This window comes from Ambystoma mexicanum, chromosome 7p (genome assembly GCF_040938575.1).
Source record: "Ambystoma mexicanum isolate Mex_15411 chromosome 7p, UKY_AmexF1_1, whole genome shotgun sequence".
NCBI classification, from domain to species: domain Eukaryota; kingdom Metazoa; phylum Chordata; class Amphibia; order Caudata; family Ambystomatidae; genus Ambystoma; species Ambystoma mexicanum.
Window position 1 is genome coordinate 847,870,652 of NC_090939.1, and position 26,753 is coordinate 847,897,404.

At 46.7% G+C, this 26,753-nt stretch overlaps 1 protein-coding gene across 3 annotated transcripts in view; it reads right to left on the reverse strand.

Moving 5' to 3' along the window:
• CLYBL (citramalyl-CoA lyase) overlaps positions 1-26,753 on the reverse strand; it is a 2,832,351-nt gene that overhangs the window by 2,744,026 nt on the left and 61,572 nt on the right. The window lies entirely within an intron of this gene.

Genomic DNA, 26,753 nt, shown 5'->3' on the forward strand with positions numbered 1-26,753 from the left:
TTCACGTCTGGATTCCCAAGTCCACATGATTTTGTGCAACTGACTGGATTCTAATTATAGCATTTGATTGTAGAAAGTCCTGAGGTTTTATTCTTATACTCATTAACTGGTCTGCACATCTCTCTTCTCATTTCCCTTCAGATACTAAGTTGAAGACAAGTATTTAGGGCATGTTCCCTTAATGACCATGCCCATCGCCTTGTGTGTTAATTTTCTGTTATATATCCCTATAAAAGTAGGGTGGCTCAAAATTCGCCTTCCAGCAATTACCGTAACGAATTCAGACTGTAAAAGGAAAAAAGTATTCAACACGGGCTGAAAACTATGCCTTCTCGTTTGAATTCAATGCAACTCTAAGAAGCAATAGTATAGTGCAGAACAGTAGGCATGTAAGAGAGCTCAGTGGGTTAAGTGTTTGCTGCTGAGATGTGTGCAATCAGCATATCCCAGGTTCATATCCCAGCGAGGTCAACTCAGCCTTTCATCATTATGAGGTTGCTAAATGTGTATCATTGTTGGTGTGGTAATAATAATTATACAAACAAATGTTCTTTGTTCAGTGCTATGGCAAAAGCGCTATATAAATAACTAATTAAAATTCTTGCAAAAATATTGTCTATTTCCTTCTTTATTAAATATCAAACTAAAGTGTTTTTAAATAGAACACCAAAGTGTGTGTTGGAACAAATGTGTGGTGAAGATTTAAGAGGCAAGCGGAATTTGTTACTATAGGAATGGAATTTGGGGACGCTATAATGCACAAAAGGTAATGGAGGCCTGTAGGGCTGGGAAAACGTCATTCCTACGTCAGGCAGACTAACATGCCCCTTTCCGAGGAAATTCATGTTTAGACATCCCTCCATTTCTCCTGTGTGCCTGTCCAACTTGGAGAGTATGGAGCTTTAGGTTATGGAATCTGATGGTTCCTGGACTTGGTGCCATACTCTCAGAGTCAGTTTTACAAGCTGTTGAAACGGATAGCAGAAGGTCATCAGTGATGGGCTCAGATTTGGGTAAATTGAAACCTTCCCAGGTCGATAGAGCAGGTATTCAGTTACATGTTGGGTGGTGCACAACGCGGCAATCCTTTTCCCCATCCATATTGACCTCTTACAAGAAATTGCTTATTGAGAAATCTCTCCAGTCTACCTCATTGGAAAATTAGTGAGATGAGAGCACCGTTTGGTGTGGACAGAGAGAAAGCCCTGTTTTTTCTAGAGTTGTGTGGTGGAGGGTTGAAGAGTGAAGTGAACATGGAAAGCCTTAGCGTCTTGCTTTCTCTAGTGTTGAGGGAAGGAAGAGAGGTAAATTGACATGGACTGAATTATACTGTAAATGAGAGACTTTCCATCAGTGTCTTCTTACAGCTTGTAGGCATTGGGTAGATTCAATCAAATTTCCAGCTTTGTGGCCTGCGATTGACCCTGCGTCAGGTCCGAGGAATTCAAGGAATACAGAAAGCTTACCTTCCCCCTCTGCAGTGAGGGTAACCCCAGAAAGGCAGCTGTATCAGCAGAAATACACAGGGAAAAATGGGAGACCGACACAGGAGAGCCAGGGTTACTACCCACTCTACTGTATAGATATAGTCCCCATGCAACATATACCCAACGTGTGACTTTACTCTGTGTGGCTTTGTGGAAGCCACCCACTTCGGGACTATGGAGGTGAGCCGCTATGCTTAACACCTTGAAGGGGACAGGGAAAGCAGGATCCCTATGGAAGTGACCCCCCCCCCCACTCTTGAAGGACAGGAAATACCCAGAAATGGGCACCAGTCACCATCGCTTCCCCCACAACCACCAAGGTATCTAAATGGTTCTATGAATTGTAATACTGTTTTAAGTGATATTGTGTAACAGGTGAAAGGTTTATAATTAAACCAAATACTTTAATAAAATAAAAATAAAAAATAAAAAACACCAAGATATTTGTTGGATATGTGGGAGCTGAGATGTAGGATAATCCTAAACCCCCTTTTGTCATGGCAGATGTGGTTTCTGATTCCAACTATCCCCAGTCTTCCTCAGAGACAGTGAAGGAGCGGTTGGACCACCCCCAGATGAGTGTCTGTTAAAGAACCAATCAGAAGCGCTGTTGGAAAAGCCCACAGAGTTCAAGTGAGCTGGAAGGCCTGGAGGAGTTCGGGCCCAAATAGAGAGAGCATGCCAGACTATGTCTCAACCTGAGGTCTTCTCTGTGGGAAGGTAGTTGCACACAGTGGAAGAGTAGCCTGAAGGGTCTGTTCCGGCAAAGCAGAAGCTAACAAGGAACCTCGGACCGCTGAAGTACAGGCCCAAGGGGAAAACGCAGTCGCATCCCATTGCAAATCAATCAGGAGACCAGACGCAACAGCAGCTGAGGCGGGACCCAGTTGACGACTCGCATAGGTGGCTCTGCATCGGACAGACTCTACGCCCCCTACCGAGGAGCACTGCGCAGCAGAAGAAGGTATGCGGTGGCTCCAGGGAATCGGCAGGTGGGTGGTAAAGCGAGGAAGAAGGACCCCAGAGTGAGGAGTACACAGAGAATATCTAAGGAGGGGAGCGCACCAAGAAGCCTGATAGGAGGTGAGAGCACGGAGAAGCTGTAAAATGTGGAGAGCACCAAGAACCCCCAAGGTGGGGAGAGCACAGAGAAGCCCCAAGCTGCGGAGAGCACAGCAAGAGCCCAAGGGGGGAAATCACTGAGAAGCCCTGGAGCGGAGAGAGAGAGAGAAAGAAACTGATTCCAGAGTGGGGAAAGAATAGAGAAACCCCCAGACTGGAGGGGGAGAAAGAAACCAGCCCAAGAGTGGGGAGAAAAGGAAGAAAACCCAGAGTAGGCAGTGATAAGGTGGTGAGACCCAGAGTAGGAGAAAGTGGAAATAACCCCAGCGTAGGGAACAAGATGGAGCAAAGCCCCAGAGTGGGGAGTAGCCACTTAGAAATACAGACTGAGGAAACAAGAAAAATAACAGCCCCCAAAAATAGGGAAAAAGCAAGAGAGAGACCTAGCTAAAGCCTGGGATGGCATTTCAGCAGTGCCTGAATTTTACAATCTGAAACTGTGAACCTAGGCAAGGGCCTATGGTAACAAGTCCAAAAGGGGTTGGGGGTCAAAAACCACTAGCCATCCCCGTCATTAGAAAATTCCCCAAATTGTGTGTCTTTGTTTTTTTGTAGTTTTTCTTACTAGATATAGGGAAAGAAACTTGGTTAGGGTAAGAGTTCCGGACAGAGTACTGCATTTATGTTGAGACCTCCCAACATCCTGACGAGCACCCTTTTATTCTGTTTCTAATCAGAATAGGTTTTAGAGTTTCCAGGTATAGGGAAAGAGAAGACCTCTTACTTAAAAACATGTTTTTGGGTCCGTCTCCTGATTAAGACTTACCACAGGGTCCTGAGAGTGCCCGGTTAGCTGTAAGGTTGATAGCAACATAGGGCAAAAAGGCAACAGAGAGAAAAGGACAGAATGCTGCTGGGAGACAGCCACAAGGGTATCCCTCCAGTAAACAAAATGAGGACAATGTGATATTGGGCATAATAGAGGGCCTGCAGAATCCTCTCAGGCCAGGGAAAACTGAGAAAACCACAGCTCAGTTGGGGGCCCCATGGGTGAAAGGTAGCTTACACGATATGCAGGGAGGCTGGCATGACAGGAGTGATGTGGGGACATTTTCAGCAGGAGAGACCACGCCACAGGCGTAGGGAATCTAGCAAAGAGACAGGAGCACTATGAGAACATGCCACTGTGCGCTTTGACCCACTAGTGCACAAACTGAAGGATAAAATAGGGGAACACTCGAGACATAAGGATGGAGGAGGGGAACAGATGGAGGGAGGGGGGAAAAACTAGTAGCAAGCAAGGAAAGACGAGATAGAGAAGGCGAAAGAATGAAAGAACCTGGCAAAATAGGGAACACTCATGCTAGGAGAAATTAAATCTGAAATGAAATCCGATTTAGAATTAAAGCAACACTGGGAAGCACTGTTACCATAATCCAATCAAACTACAAACCTGACATGGCTGATGTGCCTCAAAGATCATTCCTACTTCTTTTAGTGATCTCTAGCCACTGTCTCGAAGTGGAGTAACCCTTTCTAATTCTATTTCTCCTCTCCATTTCCTAGCTATTATCCTGCTTTTTCATCGATCCTCCATGTTTTCCTAGCCCCTTTGTTGGTGGCGCAACCAAGGAAGGAATTGTGCACCAAACAATTGAAACCACTGATACATTTCCAATGACCATGTCATTAAAGGTATAGTGCGCTCAAAAATGTTATTGTCCCGCGCGTTCGGGCATGTGGTTTTAAGTAAACTGTGATCGATCGTAAACACATTTCCTATGCACCTTACCTTAGTTTTCCACACTTTTACACATGGGAAATCAACGAGCGGGAGCGGCCAGCTTGTACTAATCTTATCCGTGGATCGATCGCCCTTAGTTCATGTGCCCCTGCGGCACTAAATCATATCACCCGCCCCTGAAGCTGACATCACTAGACGCGTACGGCCCATTTCACAACGTGAATGCACGTCTCGTGTCAACATTCTATGTGCGCCAGCTAATGACATGTCTCCATGGAAATGGCAGGACGCTTCTTTCCTCAATAAGTATAAACAGACCGTTTCTCATCAGAGAACATCAGAGTTGCTTTTTCAATCGTTTCACTGGTTATTTTTTGTATAGCCTGTGTATCGTTTCTGCTGTGTTCAGCTATCTTCGTTGCACAGAGCCCCTCCGAACAGATACTTATACTAGCATTACTATTGATTTCAATTTTGTTGTATAATGGCAACAATACAGCCCTACCAGTACGAGCCGGAGTATTCCGAGGCAGAATTAATTGATAGAGAAAGATGCAGAAACGATGGGGCATCGGACGACAGTTGGGAAGACAAATCACTGCATCCTGAGACAGAGCCTAGTCGCATGGAAGACGTTACCACCTAGTGTACCTGCAATCGGTGCAAGGTCATGCCAACCGAGGAGGAGAACTACGAACTACTGCTGCCGAGAAAACTCTGGATGCTTGGCCTACATATCAGAAGAAGACACATCACCGCTATGCATTACCGAGCTGCATGACTTCAGGGCAGCCTGCCTCAAAAGGTCCGTGTTGAGGATTAAGATGGTGCTTATGCACGAACTTCGTGCAACAGTTCGCCCTAGAAATCCAAGTAATGAGTAAGTGTACTCAAGATGTGATGTCATTTTGACCACTGAGGCCACTAACATTTCATGTGTGTCTCCTATATTGTCGTAACTTTGATCTATCACTGCCAAATTAATGTAATCTGACAAATTGAATGCATTTCTTGCGCTTTGGGGAAATCAGAGTGTTCATTTTATGTGTCTTTCACGTTCAACTAAGAAACAATATTTCTCTGTGCCCCAAATGTTATGGATTGTATGGGTGTTCACGTTTGTAATGGGTCTACACTTCAAATCCCAAGTTGATTGATACATGAAGTAACATTTGTACGGGCAACTATGACATAGGATACACGGATACATTCACAGGGTGCATTCTGTCCTACCCTTGGCAGCTGTGAAGGTGAACAAGTCCCTCTAGCAATGGCCCAAATTGAAAGGGGTTGGCTGCAACCATTAAAATAAATTGCTTCCCAGTATCAGGGCATTGGGAGAAATAAATGCCAGTGGAAAAACTGTCGGCCTGTATCAGCGACTGAGACGTCTACTCCAGCTGCATGGCCCTCCTGACAAAGCCAGATGCAGGGAAAAATATCCTGGATCTATCTAAAATGTGCTTCTGTTCAACGGTGTTGAGCACAGTAGGGTGGGATGGGGGTGGCAAACTACCCCCCCCTCTCTGCGGTCGTTAGGCTACTGTTAAAATGGTTGCATAGTTCAGAAGATGAAACCGGTCCAGGGCAGGAGCAACAAAAATCTCCAGGCCAGCCAAAAGTGAGTTGTGCTCTCCGTCTTGTTGTCCAGAGAGGAAAGCGATCACTCACTGGTACACAGTTCCCCAGCCCTCAGTGGCCTGCTAGTGTAACTGGCAACATTGAGCTCAAGCTGCACCCCTATCCATCCACACAGCGGAGGTCAGGTAGCACGCCTCTGGGATCAAGCAGCGGAATATTCGGGATTGAACGTGTATTTACCATACCCAGTGTACTGGTGTGAAAACCCTGTTTTTTATACATGTTTTACTGATTAATTCTAAACAAGGACCTTGCCACGTTAGACCAGTGTCACCCCTCTGCCTTCTTTCCACATGCTGGGCTGTGCTCCGACACAAAACCCTGGTTCATTATTACTATGTAGTTCTACTCTTCCTCCCCTCTAACAAATGGAGGGAGCTCAGCCCAACTCCTACCCACCTGATATCAAGTGCTACTGTGCCACAGCCCACCGTGTCCAGCGTGGGGAGGATGTAATGACTGTGACAAGGAAGTGCAGCCATAATGAAGATTGCCATCTGTAATCGAGGAATTACTGCCACGTCCCTCTTCCATGTCTCAGTAAGCAAAGAAGACTGCGGCACATGTATATAATACGAGTCAAACGTAAATGCAGTGCACACATTGATGTGTACAAAATCCACCCAATAACCAACATAATCTAGCACTGCTCTACCAAATCTACAATCTCTAACTTCCAGGTGATCGAGGCGGTAGTGACCAATAAAGGCATATTATTCGGATCAAGTTGCAGCCCTACTAAAATCTGTAAGAGGAACCCCTAGGTCTGCTGTCTAATAAGCAGCCACGGACTTGAAGGACAACCCTGGTTGGGGACAAACGCCTCTGTATGGACGATGGTGATAGTATTCCTAATCCATCCGTAGAGGGAAAACGTGCACCATCCTGCCCTAAAATGATGCCCCAAAGGCAACACAGAGGACAATGGATTTCATTATCCCCTCTGTAGTTTGGGACTGTCCTCCTGGCAACCAAGAGGTATGCTGCTGTTCCTTCTCAGGAGCTGGGAAGTAATAGGTAAGGACAAACTCAAAATGGTGACAGGACAAGAAAACCTTGGGTTTAAAATCACGGATCGAGCCGGAGAACGAGAGCTTCAGGTTTGACAATAAGAAATTGTTAGCTTGACAACAGAGTCTCCAGCTCCCTTATTTTGTGGACTGCAGTTATGGGCACTAAGAAAAGCACCTTATAAAACTAATCCATTTGCGTGACCAATTCAAAGGGTTAATAGTGGGTGAAGAGGGTGCTGAGGGCCATGAGCACCACTGGCAGATCCCAGAGGTTAAGGGGAGACTTAGCCATGTGCCTGGCAAGATTTAAACTTTTCAGGGAACTACAGAACAAAATTAAGAGGCCCTTGCCACTCCACACGATGGGTTTCTGAAGGCTTGTATAGCGGCGCACTGACTCCTTGTTGTGGACACTGGGAGACCCAATTGATATTCCTCCTGTAAGAATTACAGAACTTTGATCTAGGACATACCAATGGTTGAATGCAAATGCAAGCACACCAGGATCAGAAAGCATTTACATTCTTGGAACTTGCACAGCAAGAGGTGCTTTTTAGATCCATTAATGGAGGTAGACACTTCTTCCAACAGAAACTGAGGCCTAAGCACTCAATCTCCAACCCTCCATCATCGCCCATTTGTAGCAGCTTCTGATCACCCTAGTAGCAGTGCCCCTGAAAGGGCCCAGTGGGGTTGTGGAGGCAAGTGATGGACTGGTTCTCCTGACAGCGGGTACAGCAGAGGAAAGCAAGCTCTTATGGGCCAACATAGTTTAACAATAATCATGCAATGGTCTCCTCTTTCGCCCTCATCTAAATTTATTGAATCAAGGGAAAGGGATGAGGGGGTGCATACAGAAGGCAAATGAGCTGAGTGATCGAGAGCTTGTCTGTCCCCTCTACTCCTACGCTCTGGAAACTTGGAGCACAAGTTTCTTAGTTGAGAATTTGTCCTGGTAAAAAAGTCCAGGAAGGATCAACCAAACCTCTGGCATATCTCCCTGAAACTGAACCTCGGGAAAACTAGATGCTCAGAAAATGAGGAGGTCTGCCCTTGAGGTGTCCTAACCGGAATATGAAATTCTGACAGATGTTCTGCCCAGGTCCCCAACTCCCCTCAACGTGTGCTAGAGACAGAGATTGTGGCCCCCACTGTATATTTAAGCCAATGCTACGTGGTTGTCAATCCCAACCAGAGTTTCCTGACCCTTCAGATAGGAAAGAAAATACTAAAAGGAACTGAAAACTCCTGCAAGATCTGGCCAGTTTGGTGAGAGTTTTCTCCCTCCCAGACCAAAGGGCCTGGCCTATAGCTCTTGCGCGTCCTAGGTCAGCCCTCTCCCCCCATTTCATGGAACTACAGTTGCTTGGTCAGGAGTTTCATATGCATCCAGCACTGGTGAGATTGGCGAGCATCTGGTATCAAGGGAAAGTGTTTTCTCACCAAATATATTGTAAGGAACTAATGGTGGCAAAAGTAAAGACAGATGGTATAACTGGGGTCTCTCTTCTCCATGTTTTTAGCACGGGACAAGGCAGAACTCTCCAGCACAGCACACTCCTGGGCTTCTTCGGCACAAGCTTACAGTTAACTTCCAAATTATCACGGCCTTCTGTGGCCAAGTCTCTTTTACACCATGCCTCAGAGGGCCTGATGTACTATTAACAACAAACAAAAAGTTCCTTTCAGTAATCTTTCCTTTGACCCGTGGATCCCCCTCAACCAGGCCCCGGTCCTTTTTGTAACTTTGGCTTCCCTGAGTCGGGTTCACATTTGCCAGTTCACACAGTTAATTTATTCTTAATACCTTGCAGGATTCACCTCCCTTAGCTTTTCTAGCCCCCAGTCAGGCTTTCCACATTTATCGTTCATACAGCGAGTTCCCTCAGCCAGGCACACACACCTGTTTTACAATGTCACAACTTTGTTAATGGATTAAGGACTTTCTAGTGTACAAGGGATTTTGACTCGACCCTTGTATGACCACCTTAACTCTATGCGCCGGCCTTTTCCTACGGCCTCTTATTACTAGAACGTTCAGAAGAAAAGGGGACCAGCCAGAGTCTTTTGAATGGACGCCCACGTGGCGCCAGATCACTCTGCAGCTGGTCTTTCCATGGACTTTACAAGTTCATTAGTACACAAGTCCTTTGTGCATAACAAGTTGCCATTTGCAATCTTCGCTTAACACTGTCCGGTTTACTATCGGCTTTCCCTCCGACTCACTGCCTCTGCTGACCTTGTTGTTTCTTGTCTCAAAAGGACAGTACCAAGGTTGCTAGCGCACCTCCCACCTCGGGTTATCAGTGCGGGAGGGTCCGGTGCACTGTTGGCATCTGCTGCGGCTCCCGGTCTTACGATTCCTTCACAGAGGCTTTGCGGGTTTGGGTTGAAAAGGGCAAGGGCATTAACTTCCTTGTTATCCTTTCCAGTCTCACTGCCTTTCTTCTACGTTTGAACGGCCATTCTGGAATAGCTGCTTCCTCATGCATTTGTCCTTGCTCAAAGTGTGCTCTCGTACTCCGCCTTTTATTCCTGTGGGGAAGGGAAGGGGCCATCAGGTGTGTGTAGTGTTTGTCAATTGCCTGACTCTGCCAACCCTTGTATTGGGACAGGTCAGGTAAACGGCTCTGTTGTCTTTCACAATGTAAGAAAATGTGAAAATGCGTGTGCCAGAAAAGGGGCCGTAGAGCTTCTAAGTATCCTACGGGGTAGGATGGGGAAAAGGTATTATAAAGGAAGGGAATACTGCGTCTCACCCACCGGTGTCCCACTTCCACTCCCCAAAGACCCCCATCCAGGTGATTCTCCCCCACTGGTCCACCCCCAGGTACTCGATACAATAGCGATGGCCGTGTCCTGGCCATCTGGATGATAGATCTCCGGGGCCTAGCGGGTGAGACAGCTTCAGGTTTCTCACAGACAGGATGAATATTCTTTTCTCTAGAATGGCCAGCATCTCAGTCTTCCACGGATGCTTCCTCATCCCTTTGAACATGTGGTAGGTAACATTCGTCAACCTCGTCTTCATGAGAATTTCAGCTTGTAGCCTTAAGAGGCAACCCATTTCACATAACTGTCCATGATCAAGTCTCCCAGGCATGCACAAAATGTAGCAAGCAGGCCCACATAAGAACGTTTGAGCCTATGATGAAATATTAAGGAGCCATTATCTTGGGGTCTGGACTCCTCCTCGTACCCCCATGGTACCGTGAAATGTCCTGACAATACATCTTATGGTCTGTGGGTGGAGCAAACCAAAGGTGAAAAAGTTTAAAGACAATTTTCTTTACCAATGCCCAGTGCTCCAGATAAGATTTTGAGGTGGGAATATTTTACTCTCTATTTTTAAACTTTGAGAGTAAATGTGATTTTAAGAGAGTAAAAATGACTTTTCTCCTTCGTAAGAGAGTAATATTTATGAGACATCCAGTCGACGTGTGAAAAAACTATGGAAATCATTACTATGTGGCAGCTTTCTGCATTGTGACAGAATACATCTTTCATTATTTCTGGCCATTTGATCTCTCCTGTATATATTTAAATGTTGAAATCACAAAAACCTAGCCAATTATATAGTAAAGCATGTGTTTTGAGATTCAATAGCAGAATTATCTTTGGATGTTTAATGAAAGTCCTCATTTCCTGGAGCTATTACTACCTAATGGTATGCCAATGTTATGATACAACAGTGCAGAGAGGCAAGGACTCCATGCTAAGTTCTATATCTGATCTAGTGGTCAAATGGTTATTTATATAGCTCTTTTGGCAAAGCGCTGTACACAGAACATATTTATCACAATTACCACCACCCAAAGTCTGTACTCCTTCATCGACCTCGAAAGGATGAAAGCCTGAGTTGGACTTGCCAGGATTCGAACCCGCAACCCACAGATCACGCAGAGATTGCAGCAACAAGTGCTCAACCGGCTGAGCTATCTTATTGGCTAACATCCTTCAGAGGTTGGTTAACTGAGTATCGACTGAGGTATAATGATCACAGTACCTAGATGTATGACGGACCATTTATGAAGCACTACATAAAGTTAAATACCTATCTGGATTATCACAGGGACAGGTTTTTCTGAGTTTCTATTTCAATTACCAATGTAACTTTCATTTGCTTGTTTTTGAACAGCGCTTGCACTTTCTTGAGTCAGGTTTTGGATGTTTTATATGTGTAGTCTTGAAGATTTGAGAGGCTAGAACACCTGTGATCTGTGTAATGACAATTACTCGCCCTTGAGCAAAGACTCTGCTGCCACGGACCATTTATAGTAATGTACCCCACTGACTGCAAGGTTGAATGGATGTAAACTAGACTGCGCATAGTCATGATTTTACACACTGTTTTTTATAATTAGACTGTAAATTAAATTAGAAGTGTAAAAATGATCTGCCTCTGCATAATTATGCACACAGCACCGGAACTCTGAAAAGTCCAATTGTGCAATACTGGTTTGCTTTCACTGGAAAAAAAGCATAACTTGTTTAAAAAAAAATAATTCTCAATTGCAACTTAGTTTTCCATTTTATTAATTATACAATTCTAGGAAAATATGCACAGTGCTTCTGAAGCTGAATGGAAAGAAAGCATTCCTTTTATCAGTGTGCAGTTTATTTTTTGGAAAGTCTTCCGAGAAATACATTCTATTTCAGATGTGGCTTGCAATTACATCCATGTAGATAAAAATCACAAGAAGCCTTCTGGTTTCTGTCAAGTAACCTGACCTTCGCGCTGCCCTTTGTTCTAAACCTGTGTGTAAATGTACCCAGGAAAATAATAAAGCTGGCATATTTACAAGATTTTCATGCGTAAAAAGGCCTAGTACTCACCTTATCTGGAGCCCTGCTGCTGCCCTCAGCCTGCTTAGTTTACACCCTCATTGGCTGTTCCTTTCCTCGTATATGTAGTGGACGTTATCTTCTATTTTGTCCCTGAATATTCTAAAGCCATGGGAAGGAATATGTAGAGCTACTGCCTTCTGAGTGGAGTCTGCTGACACTACAAAATGTGTCTGAATCGACGGACCACAGCAGTTGCATTCAAGGACAAGGCTGTCGCCCTGTCCCTGTCACAGGCAAGGTTTTACAGGAACTGTGTTTGCCTTTGTATGACTTCCTGAAAGTCGGAGCATTCTTGCGCTTTCCTCAAAGCTTAGATGTCAGAGGAGCGATTTGCAGGTGAAAGCTGCGTATGCACTGGCATACAATGCCAGATATGACATGGCGTATGCCTTCTTAAGTAAGCGCAGAGTCAACCTCCTTGTTGGTGCAGTCCCTGAATGTGGCTCCCCTGCCACCAACAAGCCTAGCTCCAAGGAGTCTTAAAGATTATCCTAACCCACCAGCAAATACAGTTTTGACATGAATCTTGGGACTGGGAGCTTGTCTGGCTCTTCCCCTGCTCTAGATCCTCTTCTAAGTAGGAGTTCACGGGGAGATATTTGGGATTTCCCTTGTACTGTCCCAGCCTTGCGACCACAGCTGGATCAGGTAGCAGAAGAATGGAAAGGTTATCCTACTCCCGTATATAGATTGCTGGCAAGGCTTCTTTGTCTAAATACTTACATTTGGGGTCAAACTCTGATACCTGCAAGAGCTAGGGGAGAGGAGGAGATGGAGAAGATTCCTTCCTGCATTTCCTTTTCTTGTGTGCTTGCCCATGTTGTCAGTGGGACCACACCGCGCTAATGCTACCGGACTAGAGCAGTTTTATGTATTCAAAAATATGGACCTTGGTGATGAGGTTGGAAAAGCAAAATTCACGGTAATATTCAATACAAATATCAATTTATTTTACAAAATATCCCAATATTAAAATAGCCACATAGTTTTTTCACAAAAGAAATTATGCTTTTGACATTAGATTCTTACCACCTTTCGTACCCATACATACTCTCACTCAAGCAATGCAACAATTCACAACAGAACACAAAAAGGACACCCTATCAGTGGAAACCTTCTTGTGTTAATATACATAGTTGGTTATTTACATTACACCCATTTCTCCTATTGGTATGTATATATGTACAATAGCATAGCTTATTGACAGCGTCTACACATGTTTCGGTCGGCTAAACAAGGGCTTGAGATTGTAGTTCTGACCTTCTTCAGGACAAAAACAATGAAGTGTCAGTCTTTCCTCACAATCACAACATATTCCGGTGGAAATGTCTTCCAAAATTCTCTCTCTACATAAAATAAAAAACATGGTCCATTTACAATCCAACCTCTTTTCATTCAAAATGGCATATTTAAATTATGCTTGTAAACCTCTAATGATTACAAAAAGTTTACACTCACCTCCTATATCTGTTAAAGGGAGTGGCGCAAACTCAAGAGCTAATACACAGTGCTCCAGGGGGATACTAACTACCGCAAAGCTTGTTGGTGACATAGGACTAGAGTGAACTTCTTATTTGGCTCAAACTCCTAGCCTCAATGCACTCATACAGTAGCAGCACGTACTTGTAATATTGTGTGAGTACATCAATGTATACACCAGAGGATACCTCACTCTTAGCTACTCGGTTCGCTGACCATCTCCCGGATTGGAGTCGACAGCCAATAATCAATTCACTGCACTCTGTAAGGTAACCACAGAATGCCATATGTTATTAATAAGTCTTCTGGCCTAGGTCTGACCTGATCCCACATGGTTACAACTGATATTCAAAACACTCTTAGTGTAGTGGCTAAACACACTCCGCTGCAACCTTACATGAAGGCTTGTGTAGACAGGTCTGGAACATGAACTCTGTCTTCTTGGGATAGTCAAATAAATATGCCCAGTCTGCACAAAAGTACATTGGAAACATGCGTGATTAGTTATACAACACATCCCCTGCTGATCTGGAACGTCTAATCATTCTACCGTGAATGCAGTGCCTAACTCTAAATACCGCCACGCGCCCATGGGCGTCCGTGATTTGTTGTGCAGAAAACTCACTGCTGATGGTGGTAGTCAAACATTCTATATTGAATGCGGTGTCTCACTCGCAACAATACCCTGTAGCAATGGGCGTATGCAGTGTCTCACCGTTGACATTTATTAAACAGAGTGTCTAGATCTACATGGCGGCACATATTGCTTAATTTGATTCCCAGCGTGTAAACCATGCGTTGCACATGCCCAATTCATACGCGGTTCCGTTAAATAGCATGCAACAATCCCGCGGGAGAAACTAGAAGGGCATTCTGCTTACCTGTGTGCGAGCAGCAAATCGTTCAAGTGTAGTCTTGTGTGCAGGGCTCGGGCGCGTACATGAGCGCCCTACTTATGTACCGCTGCATACCAACCAATGGACATAGAAACAGGACTGGTCCCGAACTGTATCTTTTTGGTGCTGCATATTCCAAGGTGATTTCAAATGTGAGACGGGGGGCAAGGGACAAAATGCCTGATGCCCCCATCACTCACTTCTATGCACTATGTTAAGTCGGCAAGGTGGGAATAACATCCACACCTCGACAGCGTAGGATGAATCTAAGCCAGTCATTCTAAACCCCAACCATTGGGGTGATGATGGTTTCACAATGCAAGGACACATGCTAGATTTATCTGGAGGCACTCAAATTTCAAAATTCCCAAAAACTACCTGTCCTACTAGGTGGTAGATATGAGTGCACTCTGACATCATGCAGGAAGCCATGTAGTGGGCTGGTATGGTCAGGTGCACAACTATCCCACTTCTCCTATTCCCTAAAAGTTTCAGACATGCTCATGTCACACCAGTTTGTTCCACTCTACGGCAATATTCATGCCGTGTTTCACAGAGTCCAGGGAATAAATCCATTGTTGCTCCAGCTTATGCAACATAGTGCTCACATCACCTCCACGTGATGGAACCCTGATGGTTTGAAGCACAAACCATTTGCTGTCTCTTTCTGTATGCCCGGCTCGCATAAAATGTTCTACCAGGGGCTTATCTTTGACCATATTCTTAACACATGACCTATGTTCCGAAATTCTCATGCAGACCTGCCTTGTGGTCTTACCCATATATATGAGGGCACATGGACATAGGATGCTGTACACCAAGTTCTTACCTAGGCAATTTGTATGGCCCCACAGTGGCCATTTGATGTTGCCATGTTAAAACACAGGTCTAGTCTCAGCGCAGTGTTCGCATTTGTAGTGGCCGGTGATCAGGGGTAACCCTCACTGGTTCATGATTGTCTGAACCACTTGTTTATCCACATATGTGTGTACAAGTCTTTGTCTTAGATTATAGTTCCTCTTAAAGGCAAACATAGGTTTCTTGTTTAGGCTACTTGATTGTCTAATCAGGTGCCAGTTCTTGTTAATGCTCTTTTTCAGAGCATTGCTGATAGGGGAGTAAGTCGAGACACATATTACTTGGTTTCTTGCTGATTTTTCTTTGGTGGTTAGACATATCTCTCGGTGTGTGTTCAGTGCCTGCTTCATATTTTGCATCACCAATTTCTTCGGGTGACCACGATCGACTACTCTCTCCATTAGCATGGTGTCATGGTCTATAAAATCCACTTTGCTGGTGCAATTTCTGCGGATCCGAAGAAATTGTCCATAGGGCAGATTTTGTTTGAGGCCGACCGGATGAAAGCTCGAATAATGTAAGAGTGAGTTCTTATCAGTGGGCTTTCTGTACAGTGTGGTCACCAGTTTGTTGTCTACCTTCCGGATCATTAGATCCAGGAAACTCACTTGCCTGTTGTCCCATTCCATGGTGAACATTATATTTGGGTCACATGTGTTGACCCACACCAAAAAGGCTGCAAGAGATGCACTTGTGCCCCTCCAGACGAGAAACACGTTGTTTATATACCTCTTCCATAGCACCAGCATTTGGGCAAAGTCTTGTTGTTTCAGGGTGATAGTGGCCAGGATAAATCGATCTTCAAAGTTTGCCATGTATAGATTGGCCACATTGGGCGCAAATGTTGCGCCATGCTGACCCCTCTCAGCTGTTTGTAAATCTGTTTTTTGAACCGAAAAAGGTTTTCGCACATCGCTAACCTAGCACATTCCAGCACTAATCCTGTGAGGGGAATGTGCGGATTTGGCCGTTGATCTAGGTAGTTACCCAATACATCCAGACACTCAAGCTGCAGCATTGAAGTGTTTAGAGATTCAACGTCCATTGTAACAAGTATGTCCTCTTGGTCAATCGTAATCTGGTCAATAATCTTTATCATATCTTTAGTGTCTTTTACATAAACCGGCATTGCTTGTACAAAAGGTTTTAAGGAAAATTTGCTCTACACCGAGAGTGGCTACAATAGTGAATCAATAGCCGATACAATGGGTCGGCCCGGTGGAGTTCCTTGATTTTTGTGAACCTAGGGTAATATATAGAATGCCCCAAGTTTCGGATAGCTCTTAGATAGAAACACACTCTCTTCCTTGCAGAGCCAGTTTTCATCTACCGCATGTCTGATGAGGCTGATAATCTCTTCCTGCAGTCTTTTAGTGGGTTCTTGCTCAAGTTTTTTATATGCCCCAGCGTCAGCCAAAAGGCGTAGGCACTCGTCATTTTATTTTGTGTTGTCCATTATTACAATGCCACCGACTTTATTGGCTGGCTTAATAGTGATTTCATGGTTGTTGCATACATTTTTCAGGCTCCCTGTTTTAGCTTGATTAAGATCATCTTGATGGAAATTCTTTTTCTTGAGAGCCTCATGCATCTGTTTGATGACAATATTTTCAAATGCTTGGATTTCCGGTGGGCAGGTATGTAACGAGGATAGAAATGTGATTTTAGTTTGAGACCTGTCATGTTCACAAATTCATCCGGATCTTTGTTGGTCACTCTGTTCTCATTTTTATGGTTTGATAAATACACGTCAAAGAAATGTTCAAGCCGAATATTCCGGAAGAATCGTTGGAGTTCCATTTCACAAGTGAATGCATTGACCTTTGTTACAGGAACAAACAATAGCCCTCTTGCCAAAACATTTCATTCAACTTCAGTAAATACATGTGTTGACAGATTAAAAAATTGTTGTTGTCTTTGTCTCGGGCTACGGCGTTGTCCCCTCTTGCAAAAAATTGGGGTTGCTGTTGTTGTTGGCCTTGTCCCCTTGTGTGCCAGGGCCTGATCTGAGTCACTAGAGGAACCTGATGAGTTAGAGAAGGTGACGTACCTGTTCTGTGTAAAATCCGACCAGTAGATATGGGTATGTACGTTCCTACTTATAGTTACTAAGATCTTTCTGTAACTTATTTGTTTTCCTATCCAGGTCTAATTCTCAGAATTTTTTCAATTCCACCTCTCGTTTCTCAAGTTGTGACACAAAACAAATTATGCTTTTGACATTAGATTCTTACCACCTTTCGTACCCATACATACTCTCATTCAACCAATGCAACAAGTATATTTTTTTGAATACATTTTATTATTTACCTGAAGTGCCTCTGGTTTACAGGTACCCTTATATTTTACACTCAAGCAGTTTTAGACATAAAAACAGGTCACTGAGCTCCCAGCAGATTCCCAGACTCTAAACTTCCTTCCCAGGTGCTGGCAATGAATGCGCCTGAGAGGCTGCTCTGTTCCCGCATTATCATACACATGCACCCACCATCCGTAGTGCTGCTGGTGCCTGCGCATAGACTCTGGTATGCCCAGAGCCTCCGCTCGTTCAAGCTGCACCTAAATGTACAAGGGAGGAGCACCCAGACCTGCTTGTTTAGGCTCAACCAGCAGCTGAGCCCAGCAGGGCCTATGCAGTGTCAGAAAACAAGCAATAACGGTTTACACACGTGCCTTTTCTGTCCCGTGCCAGCTCACTGTTATTAATTACCGGGATGAGCCAAGTTGGTCCATCTGCGTTTGTTATACACTTTTATAAACACCAATGAGTTTGAAGGTGATAGCTCAGGGTACTGGTGTTTGCCATGCATGAACACTGCTCCAGCCATTCTGCACGACATTGGCGCTGCTCCGGGACTTTAATAAACAGCTGCAGGCTGGGTGGCTCAGGCATGTTGTGCGGGCAGCAGGAAGAAGCTGTGGTACAACTGACAACTAAAAAGTTCAGAAGATAGGCAGGAACACACATGTAGATGTGCCAGCAGCAGTGATAGGGGTGGGACAGTGCGTACACGGCTTTGACTCTGCAAACGGGGGCCATTCAGCATGCACATGCAAGGCCTTACTACACTGGAGACTGCCACTATGCAACTAGAATAGGGTGCGCTGATAAGCAGAAACGTGCCAGGCTAATGCCTCACTAAGTCTCAAACACGTGTTTCCATGTGAATGTGACGGGCGCTGAATATTCGCCAGTGACATTAGTGGGGCAGAGGGCACCCGGCACAGAAAGGACAAGAACAAGACCTTTACCAGCCAGGAGCGCCACCACAGGGACAAGGCAAAGGAAAAGACCATTGGCACTGAGGAAGAGTGACTGTGCCGAGTACTGCGGTTTTTGATAGGCAACATCATCAGTTCAGTAATGATTTTGCAAGCAATTGCCCATCTCTTCACTGTAGAAGAAAACGGATGTGCACTTTAGTTTCTGTAAATAGATAGCCAACTTGTTCACTTGCCACCTACAGTCAGAGGAAAATGATAACCAGGATGTGTAAATAAAAACAGTAACAAATCTGCAGTCTCATTTCAAGACAACTAGTATGTTCAATCATATTTATATTGATTTATTTGTAAATCGTACATCTGCCACTGTAGTAGTGCATCCACCACCCTATTGAGCCGGTGGGGAGCAGCCATAGGTGTTGGCAGTAGTATGTGGCGAGTTCCCACCCTGGTGTATGTGGCACAGGCGTGCTAGACATTATTTAGTCCCTGGCACTTATGCATTTAGAATTTAAGTACTGAGATTGGGGAGGGAGGTGGGAGAATGTGCTCATATCATGGCAGCAAGCTTCTGAGAAAGGATTCAAGGCCTGGTAGCTGTAGTGCCCTTTGTCGAACGCAGCATAGTGACGTAACTCTGTTGCGTGTGGAAATCAATAAATGGGGCGAGTAACATGCGCTCGCCAGAGCACGAGTGGAGGGAAGCAGAGTCTGCTGTGTCTTCTGTTGACCGGGGGCTCACGGTCCAATGGGAGGCCTCGTAGCAGGGGGCTCCTTTCCACATTGGTGACGAGGTGGTCTTCCATGCATGTATGGACCTGCTGGTCTAGGTGGCAGTGAGATCCGAGCTACGGCTTGAAGGATGACTTCTTATGCCTCGGAGCCGGCGCGTGCAGCGTTTTCGGCCACCATTTTGTGTTATTTTGGCTAAGGAGGTTGCAGCTCCCTATAGGAGTGCTTGTGCGGCTCAGGCCAACGTTTTTGACATCCCACTGCCACGTGGGTGAGGTTCAGCACGTTGGCACCTGGATTCCTCATCTGGAAGTTGGAAGGTGAGGGGAATGTGTGACTTTGGGGGGCACATACATAGTCTGTCATTTGATGCCAACATTTTTCAGTTTATGACTCTGTTCTTTTGTGCTAGGTGCAGCTTGTAAAGGAGTGAGGGTGGCCACTCCTGGGAACATTCCTCACGCTTTTCAAGGCGCTCAATTTTGCAACTGCTCTTCTGGTCAGTATGGAGGGGCGAACCATATTCGGGAGTACAGGACATTTTGTGGTGCCAGATACCCCTGTTGGATTCTTTATACTCTGGCTCCAGTGTGGTTTGCGGCCCCTAGCAAGGTAGGGGTGCTCGTGCACTCACCAACATGGCAGATGACCAGAATGCAAGAGGCGCCCCTCGTGGAGCTGCACTGGCCGTCCCGGGAGGTGCATGAGTCCCGCGCCAACCGGGTACGCTGGCCCCAATGCCTGGTTTGATGCCTCAGGGGCACCATCCGGCCTGGGTCCGAGGTGTAAATCGTGGATCGACTGCATGGATATGTATTTCAAATCCACTGGGGAGACTGATGAGGAAAGCAAGATGGCTACACTTCTGTACTTGGCAGTGCACCAGATTTTCCAGTCGTTGCAACCAGTTGATGAGTCCTATGCCTATGCGAAGAATGAGTTGTGAGAGCATTTTATGCCTCTCGCGAACATGGCCTATGAAAGGTTCATAATGTGTAGTGCGAGGCAGAAGGATGATGAGCCGTTGGATGCTTTCATGGCCCCTACAGCGCATGGAGACATCATGTGCCTGGGACAATGAGCAGGCCATGATTCGCAACCAGTTGATCCAAGGATGTGTGTCTGGTAAGCTACTGAGGCTAGTACTACATGAACCGGGCCTCACGCTGCCCTGAATACTTGAACTCGGACGGTCGCACGAAGTGGCGGAAACACGTGCGTCCAGGATGGACGCAGCGATACGCCCCGGCAAGATGGAGGAGTTGTGCGCCACTGGCTGTGGCAAAGGAGCAAGAGGGGCCCGACCGCTCGCTGCACAGAGGGACAGAAACAACAGGTCACCCGAGTCGTGTCTGAAGCATGGGTATGACCTCCCGCACCCGCAGAGTGTCCAGCAAAGAGAAAAGTCTGCAGAAGATGCAGGAATGTAGACCACTATGCACGCATGTGCAGGGCTCCGCTACCGGTATTGGTCCAGAGAGGCCCCATCCGGGCCGGATTCTTCAAACAAAAGTGCCCACCTAATGTGGCCATCGTGGATCAGAAGGAGGAAGGAGCCGCCCAGGACTTGCAAGAAGAGGAAGATGATGAAAGCATTTTCTTTATATCCAGTGTGAGCGTTTTGAGAGCTAAGGCCAGGAGGCAGCCGAAATGTATGGTGCCGATGGATGGGTCACCGGTGCTGGTGGAGACGGGTGCCTCGGTTAACGTCATGGCCAGGGTGCATTACGAAGTCATGAGAGACACCCCCACCCCGACACTGCAACGTCCGAAGGCATGCATTTTCACTTTCGGGGAAGATCAATCAATCCTGTTGGTGGGGGCGTTTGTGTCGAAGGTGGAGCATGGCAGCAGTTTGATTAAAGCATGGTTCTTTATGACAGATGTGAGTACCAACATTCGACTGAGTTGTGCTGCGGCGGAAGCACTAGGAATTGTCGGTTTCGCATATAGTGTATATGTGGAAGATGTGCAGGAGGAGAATTTTGGTGCTGAGTTATTCGTGGGGACTGTGCAGATGGTTGTTGAGCCAGAGAGACTGCACATTGACGAGTCCATCCGACCAGTCTCCCTGAAACACAGAAGAGTCCTTTTTCACTTACGAGAGCTAGTGGACAAAGAACTGGAAAATCACGTGAACTTGGACATGATCGAAAAGGTTGATGGCCCGACGCCCTTGGCCCTTGGTCGCACATCGTGGTTGCTCAAAACCCCAAACAGCCTGACTCCGTCCGAATCTATGTGGACATGCGTCTGCCCAATAATGGGATAACAAGGGAAAGACAACTTACCCCTACGATTGATGAAATCATCGAAGAGCTGCAGGGTGTAAGGTTCCCCTCCAACAGGGCTTGAGGGCTGGATACCACCAGGTCTTGTTACACCCTGAGTCCAGGTACATCACAACGTTTGAAGTGTGTCGACGTTCACGACATACCGAGGATTATACCGATACAAATGCATCCGCTTCAGTGTGTCGGCAGTTGAAGTGTTCCAGAACTTGATAAGAGGGGATCTGGTGGACCTAGAAGGTTTCTTGAATATCAGTGACAACATCCTAGTGTTTGCCCAATCGGAGGTAGAGCACATGGCACGCCTGGTGAGGACCCTGTAACCGATAAAAGCACAGGGCCGAACGCTGCATCGGGAGAAGTGTGAAGATAAGTATGGAGTTCTTTGGCTTTGTGTTTAAGGAAGGAGAGGTGTCCCCTGAACCCCACAAGGTCAAGGACATAATGGCAGCCAGGCCCCCGGAGAATGTTATGGAGGTGTGCAGTTTTCTGGGCATGGTGAAGTACTGCGGGCAGTTCATAAGGAAACTGGCCATGCGGTCGTAGCCCCTGAGGAGCATCACGAGGAAGGATACCTCCTGGCAGTAGAGCCCTCTTGAGCAAGCAGCATTCAAGGATGTAAAAAGAGCCCTCACGGCTGAAGATACAATGGCGTTCTTTGACCCATCTCTTCCATCCGAGGTGGTGGTAGACACCAGTCCATTTGGTCTGGGAGCGGTTGTAATGCAGATGGACAACAAAGGAGAAGTGAGGCCTATTGCATATGCCAGCCACGCTCTGTCAGAGACCGAACAGAGATACTCCCAGATCGAGTGCGAGGCCCTGGTGTACTGGCCAGGGGTGAACAACGCGGCCAACTACTTGTCACGACACACCAGGACAAGGACGAAGTGGAGGACGCAACCAGCGTCTAAGAGGCCGATGAGCATATAAAAATCATCGGCCGGCCACCCTGAACTCAATGCCCATCCAGGAACTGGAGAGGGCGTCAGAAATTGACAAGTGTTTCCAGATCCTGAGGAATGCACTGCAGATAGGGGAATGGAAGTGACTCTGGAGCAATTATGGAGGGTTGGAGGTGAGCTGGCGTTCACAGAGTTAGGGCTGCTGCTATGGGTGGACAGGACGGTCGTGCCTGCCAACAACATTCAGCAGGTGATTGATCTAGCGCATCAAGGCCACCAAGAAATGGCCAAAACCAAAGCCCGACTACGGCTGAAAGTGAGGTTCCCTGATCTAGAAATAAGGGTAGAGGAGTTTGTAGCAGGATGTGTGTGGTGCCACGCGGTATCCCCAGCGTAGAGGGACCCATTGATTGAGTCCATTCCACGAGGGACACGGCCATGGGAGGCGGTGCACGCAGAGAGAGGTCCATTTCCTGGTGTTGGTGGACCAGTGGTCGGGGTACCTGGATGTTGAATTCTTGGACTCGGTGTCATTCGACAATGTGGCAAAGGTGCTGGAAAAGATCTTTGCAACCCATGGTCTGCGCCAGACCCTATGTTCGGACAATTGACAGCCCTTCCAAGGGGAAAGCTTCGGCCAATTTATGAGGGAGTATGGAGTACACCATCGGAAGATCACTCCGGTTTGGCCAAGGGCCAATGGCGAAGCAGAATGGTTCATGAGGACCCTTAACAAGGTGTTCAGGATCACCCATGGGCAGGGACAGTGTCTTCGAAGGGCCCTCTAACAGTTCCTAATGGAATAATCAGGCAACTCCTCATTGCTCGACTGGAGTAGCTCCAGCGGAAGCGATGTTTAAGAGATGCCCAAGAGGCCACTTGCTGGATGCAGGAGACCGGGAGCCGGCTGTGATTGATGACACTGAAGTGGAGGATGAGAGGACGCACAGAAATGAGGGCGAAAGTATGAGAAGGGGGCTTGGACAGCACCATTTAGCCCTGGGAGATGAGGTGATGTAAGAAATAGGCACCCCCAACGGAAGCTGTTGTTGACATACGAACCAAGTGTGATGCTGCAAAATTCATTGGAGGGAAAGGGCCTCCATGTCCTTGTCCTGTACTCCCTTATCATGTGTGTTCTGTGCAGAAAAGTCCATGTGGTAATCCTGGCGGTACAGCTCTTCCTCTTTTTGGGTGGGGGTACAACCTTGTTCCCCTAGTGTATGTTTTTGGGAACCTGAGTGTGGCCCACAGAGCAGGGTATGAGCTGGTGGCAGCTCCATGCTGTATTTGACAGGCCCTGCCATAGGAATCAGTGGATTCCTGATGGGAGATAGAAACCAAGAGGCCACAGAGGCCATCCTATTACGTGTTACCTTGTTTTCCCAAAGTCCTGGGAAGCCCTGACTCTGTCCCTTCCCCTGACTGGTTGTTGGGTGGAAGAACCATATATGGTATTGTGTGGAAGTCCAGACCAGACTGGCTGGAGCCTTCCCAGTGATTGTATGTTGTGGGTACACCCTTGGGGTGGGACATGGGTGAATGGAGTGTGTAACAAATATGCATTCCATATTATGGGTACCTGGAATCTGTGTGTGTGACTGTAAACCCCCTTGTCCTGCGGAGGGACTCAAACCGGACTTCATACAGAGAGAATGCAGATTACCCACTGAAATAGAGAGGGCAGCCGGCGAAGACACGGAAAACACTTGGTGGGGCAGGGACATACCCTGGAAGACCTACCCACCCGAAGAGCAGGTAGGGACCAGTAAACCTGAAAGGAACAGCAAAAGCGGCCACGTTCAAATGGAGTGCAATGAGACACTGGCTGTGGTGCTAGCAGTTAGAAAAGGTGGGGTTCACATTACAGCCCCTGCTGACAGGAGAGAATGGATCTCAATACGGCGAGCCGGCAGTAGTATTATGGTTAAACGGCCGGGACGCCACTACAACACAAGCACCCTGGGAAGGGAGAAAAAAAACATATGAAATGCTGTCAGAATGTCGTTTATGAAAACGAAAGAAAACACAAACACTTGAAACTCATATAGCATTAACAAATGCATATGGTAACTTACCAAAAACACTGTTGTGTGTAAAATCAAAAGGCAGTCCCCGCGAGTCACCCGTCCTGATTCCATTATGGCGGCCGGCATTCAGGAAAGAAGGGGGTGGGGCTTGGGGGGGCTTATCAAGGTTACATTGTGTGCTGGGCCCCGATTGGCCTAGGGGGCTCCAGCCCCTATTTAAAGCAAACAGCGAGAAGGGACTGTTTCAGAACAGAGTCAGGGGCGAACAAGAAGCTACAGCGTTCTGTTGGGCTTACGAGGACTGGTTCCAGGTTCTTGCCCTATCCTCTAAGGAGCCCAAAAGCTAAGCTAACTTTGGACTATATTAAGGAGAATTGATATCCTGTTATTTTTGTTTAAGTCAATAAAGACTACCTTTTTGTTTTGAGACAACCACCTGTCCAGCGTGTTCCATTACAAATTTTGGTGGCAGAGGTGGGATTTGGAGAACGCCATGGAAGCCATCATCCAAGTCCATTGCCGTAGAACAGGGTTCGGAGGATTTCTGTAACCGCTGGAAGCCAGTCGAGTCATGTTGCCCAGAAGCGGGGATAGCTTGACGCCGTGCTGCTTGACGACCAGAGCCGTAACGCTCCACCTTTTGCCTAAGAACATTTAAACCAGGAACTCCCTTGCCATCACAGTCAACCGCTTTATCCCGTCGGAGAAAGTCGAGGTCGTCGAGGAGAATCCGCGAGGGTGTTTCCCGCCACCCGAAGTCCACAAAGATGCCTACAAGGGAGATCCGTAAGCCAACTGTGGTCGAGTCACGATCGCAATACCAACATCTGACGCTGATGCCCTCTGCTGGGCCTACGTTCTTCATCAAGTCACCTTTGCAGCATCAAACTCTTTTCATTGAGGACTCTCAACACCAGGATTTACCTTCTTCGAGGACACTCGATGCCCTGTGGCTCCCGTTTTAAAAGGGAGTTCACCCTTGAGGGATCCATCGAAGAAACTCTGCTAAACACAGGGGTAGTAGATATTTGAGCAGGAATCAAGACTATTTTAAACATATATGGACTGCGCTTGTTTATACACTTTATTTACAGGTTGCCCAGGTGGGGGATCCTCACACAGAACTGTGCCACGGTAGTGGGACAAAGTATTCTGCCATTGTTTAACCTAACTTGTCTTCCTTCCTATGTCTGATGTTGATTCACATTACTATTTGATTTGTATGCTATTGGAGCCGTCAGCAGTTGGTGCATTTTAAAAGAGTCAAAAGTGAACTATGGTACCACAGACATTGGGCTTCATTATACGTGTGCCAGTCCGGTAACAACAAACTGCGATTTCTGCTCGCGAGTGCCTTCCCGCCCGCCAGGTCTGACCTGGCGGGCGTGCTGGCACCCGCGAACAGAGCATGCCAGATGCACCGGCACCATTCTGAATGGTGCTGGTCAATCCGACCTCCCCATTCCCTATGGGGCTCAATGGGAATGGGGACCATTTGTTTCCAGTGCCCGTGAATGCGCAATTACCGGGTCCGGCGGGGCCGTATTGAACCCGGTTATTGCCCATTTGCAGATGCCGGAATAAAATCGCAAATTTGGCGGCAACCTGCCGTTTTTACCAGCTAGGCTACTGCCAAACTTGTAATGAGGCCCACTGTACACATTTACCATATCAGATTTGCCAAAGCACAAAGTGTGTTATTGATTGTGTATATATATTGAACCTTATTTATATAAAGAACTGTGTTATCACATAACATAGTGTGTGGACATTCCTTTGTGGGGGCTTGGGGACTACACTGTACTTAAGAACCAGCCTGCATCACCTCCTGAGAGCTTAAGTCTGGATTGCTCTTCTATAGCTACCCTCTGGAGAATCTTGGCTGGGGTGCTCTGTGCTTCTACTCTGCCATGTAGAGGGCAAAAGTACAGATACCCCTCTCCAGTCTTTACATGGAGCACCATGGGCGGGATTGCAATGAAGGGGTCTATGGTAACAGCCTCAGATGGAAACGTCACTGTTTCCAGGAATGCCAGTTTTTTCAAGAGGCTGGGAGATGGCACATGGCCGGGTAGAAATTGTGCCGAAGAGCCTGATGAAGGTGGTGGGACTGACTGCTCTCAGGTTCCCCTGGACCGAGGGGATGCAGGTCCGGAGAGGCCGAGCTGGGAAGGGGGCCGATGGTATCCTCAACGAACTGGGAGAGGGGAGACCTGCCCGCCTGAATTACTATGTACTGGACCCCTGAGTCAAGCACCCGGGAGTTTGCTTGAGACTGTTTCACCTGTTCAGTTAGAGGGTGTGATTTGTCACATCTTTGTGTGGGTGGTGTTTTTGTGATGATGTTGTTGTTATGAAAAAGAAGGCGTGTGGTGTCGCTTTAACAGAAATACGCGGCAGAGTGACGTAACTCAGTCGCATGTGGAAATCAAGAAATGGGGAGTGACATGTGCGCTCGCTAGAGCACGCGTGGAGCCCGGACAGGAAGCAGAGTCTGCTGTGTCTACTGTTGGCCGAGGGGGCTCACAGTGCAATTGGAGGC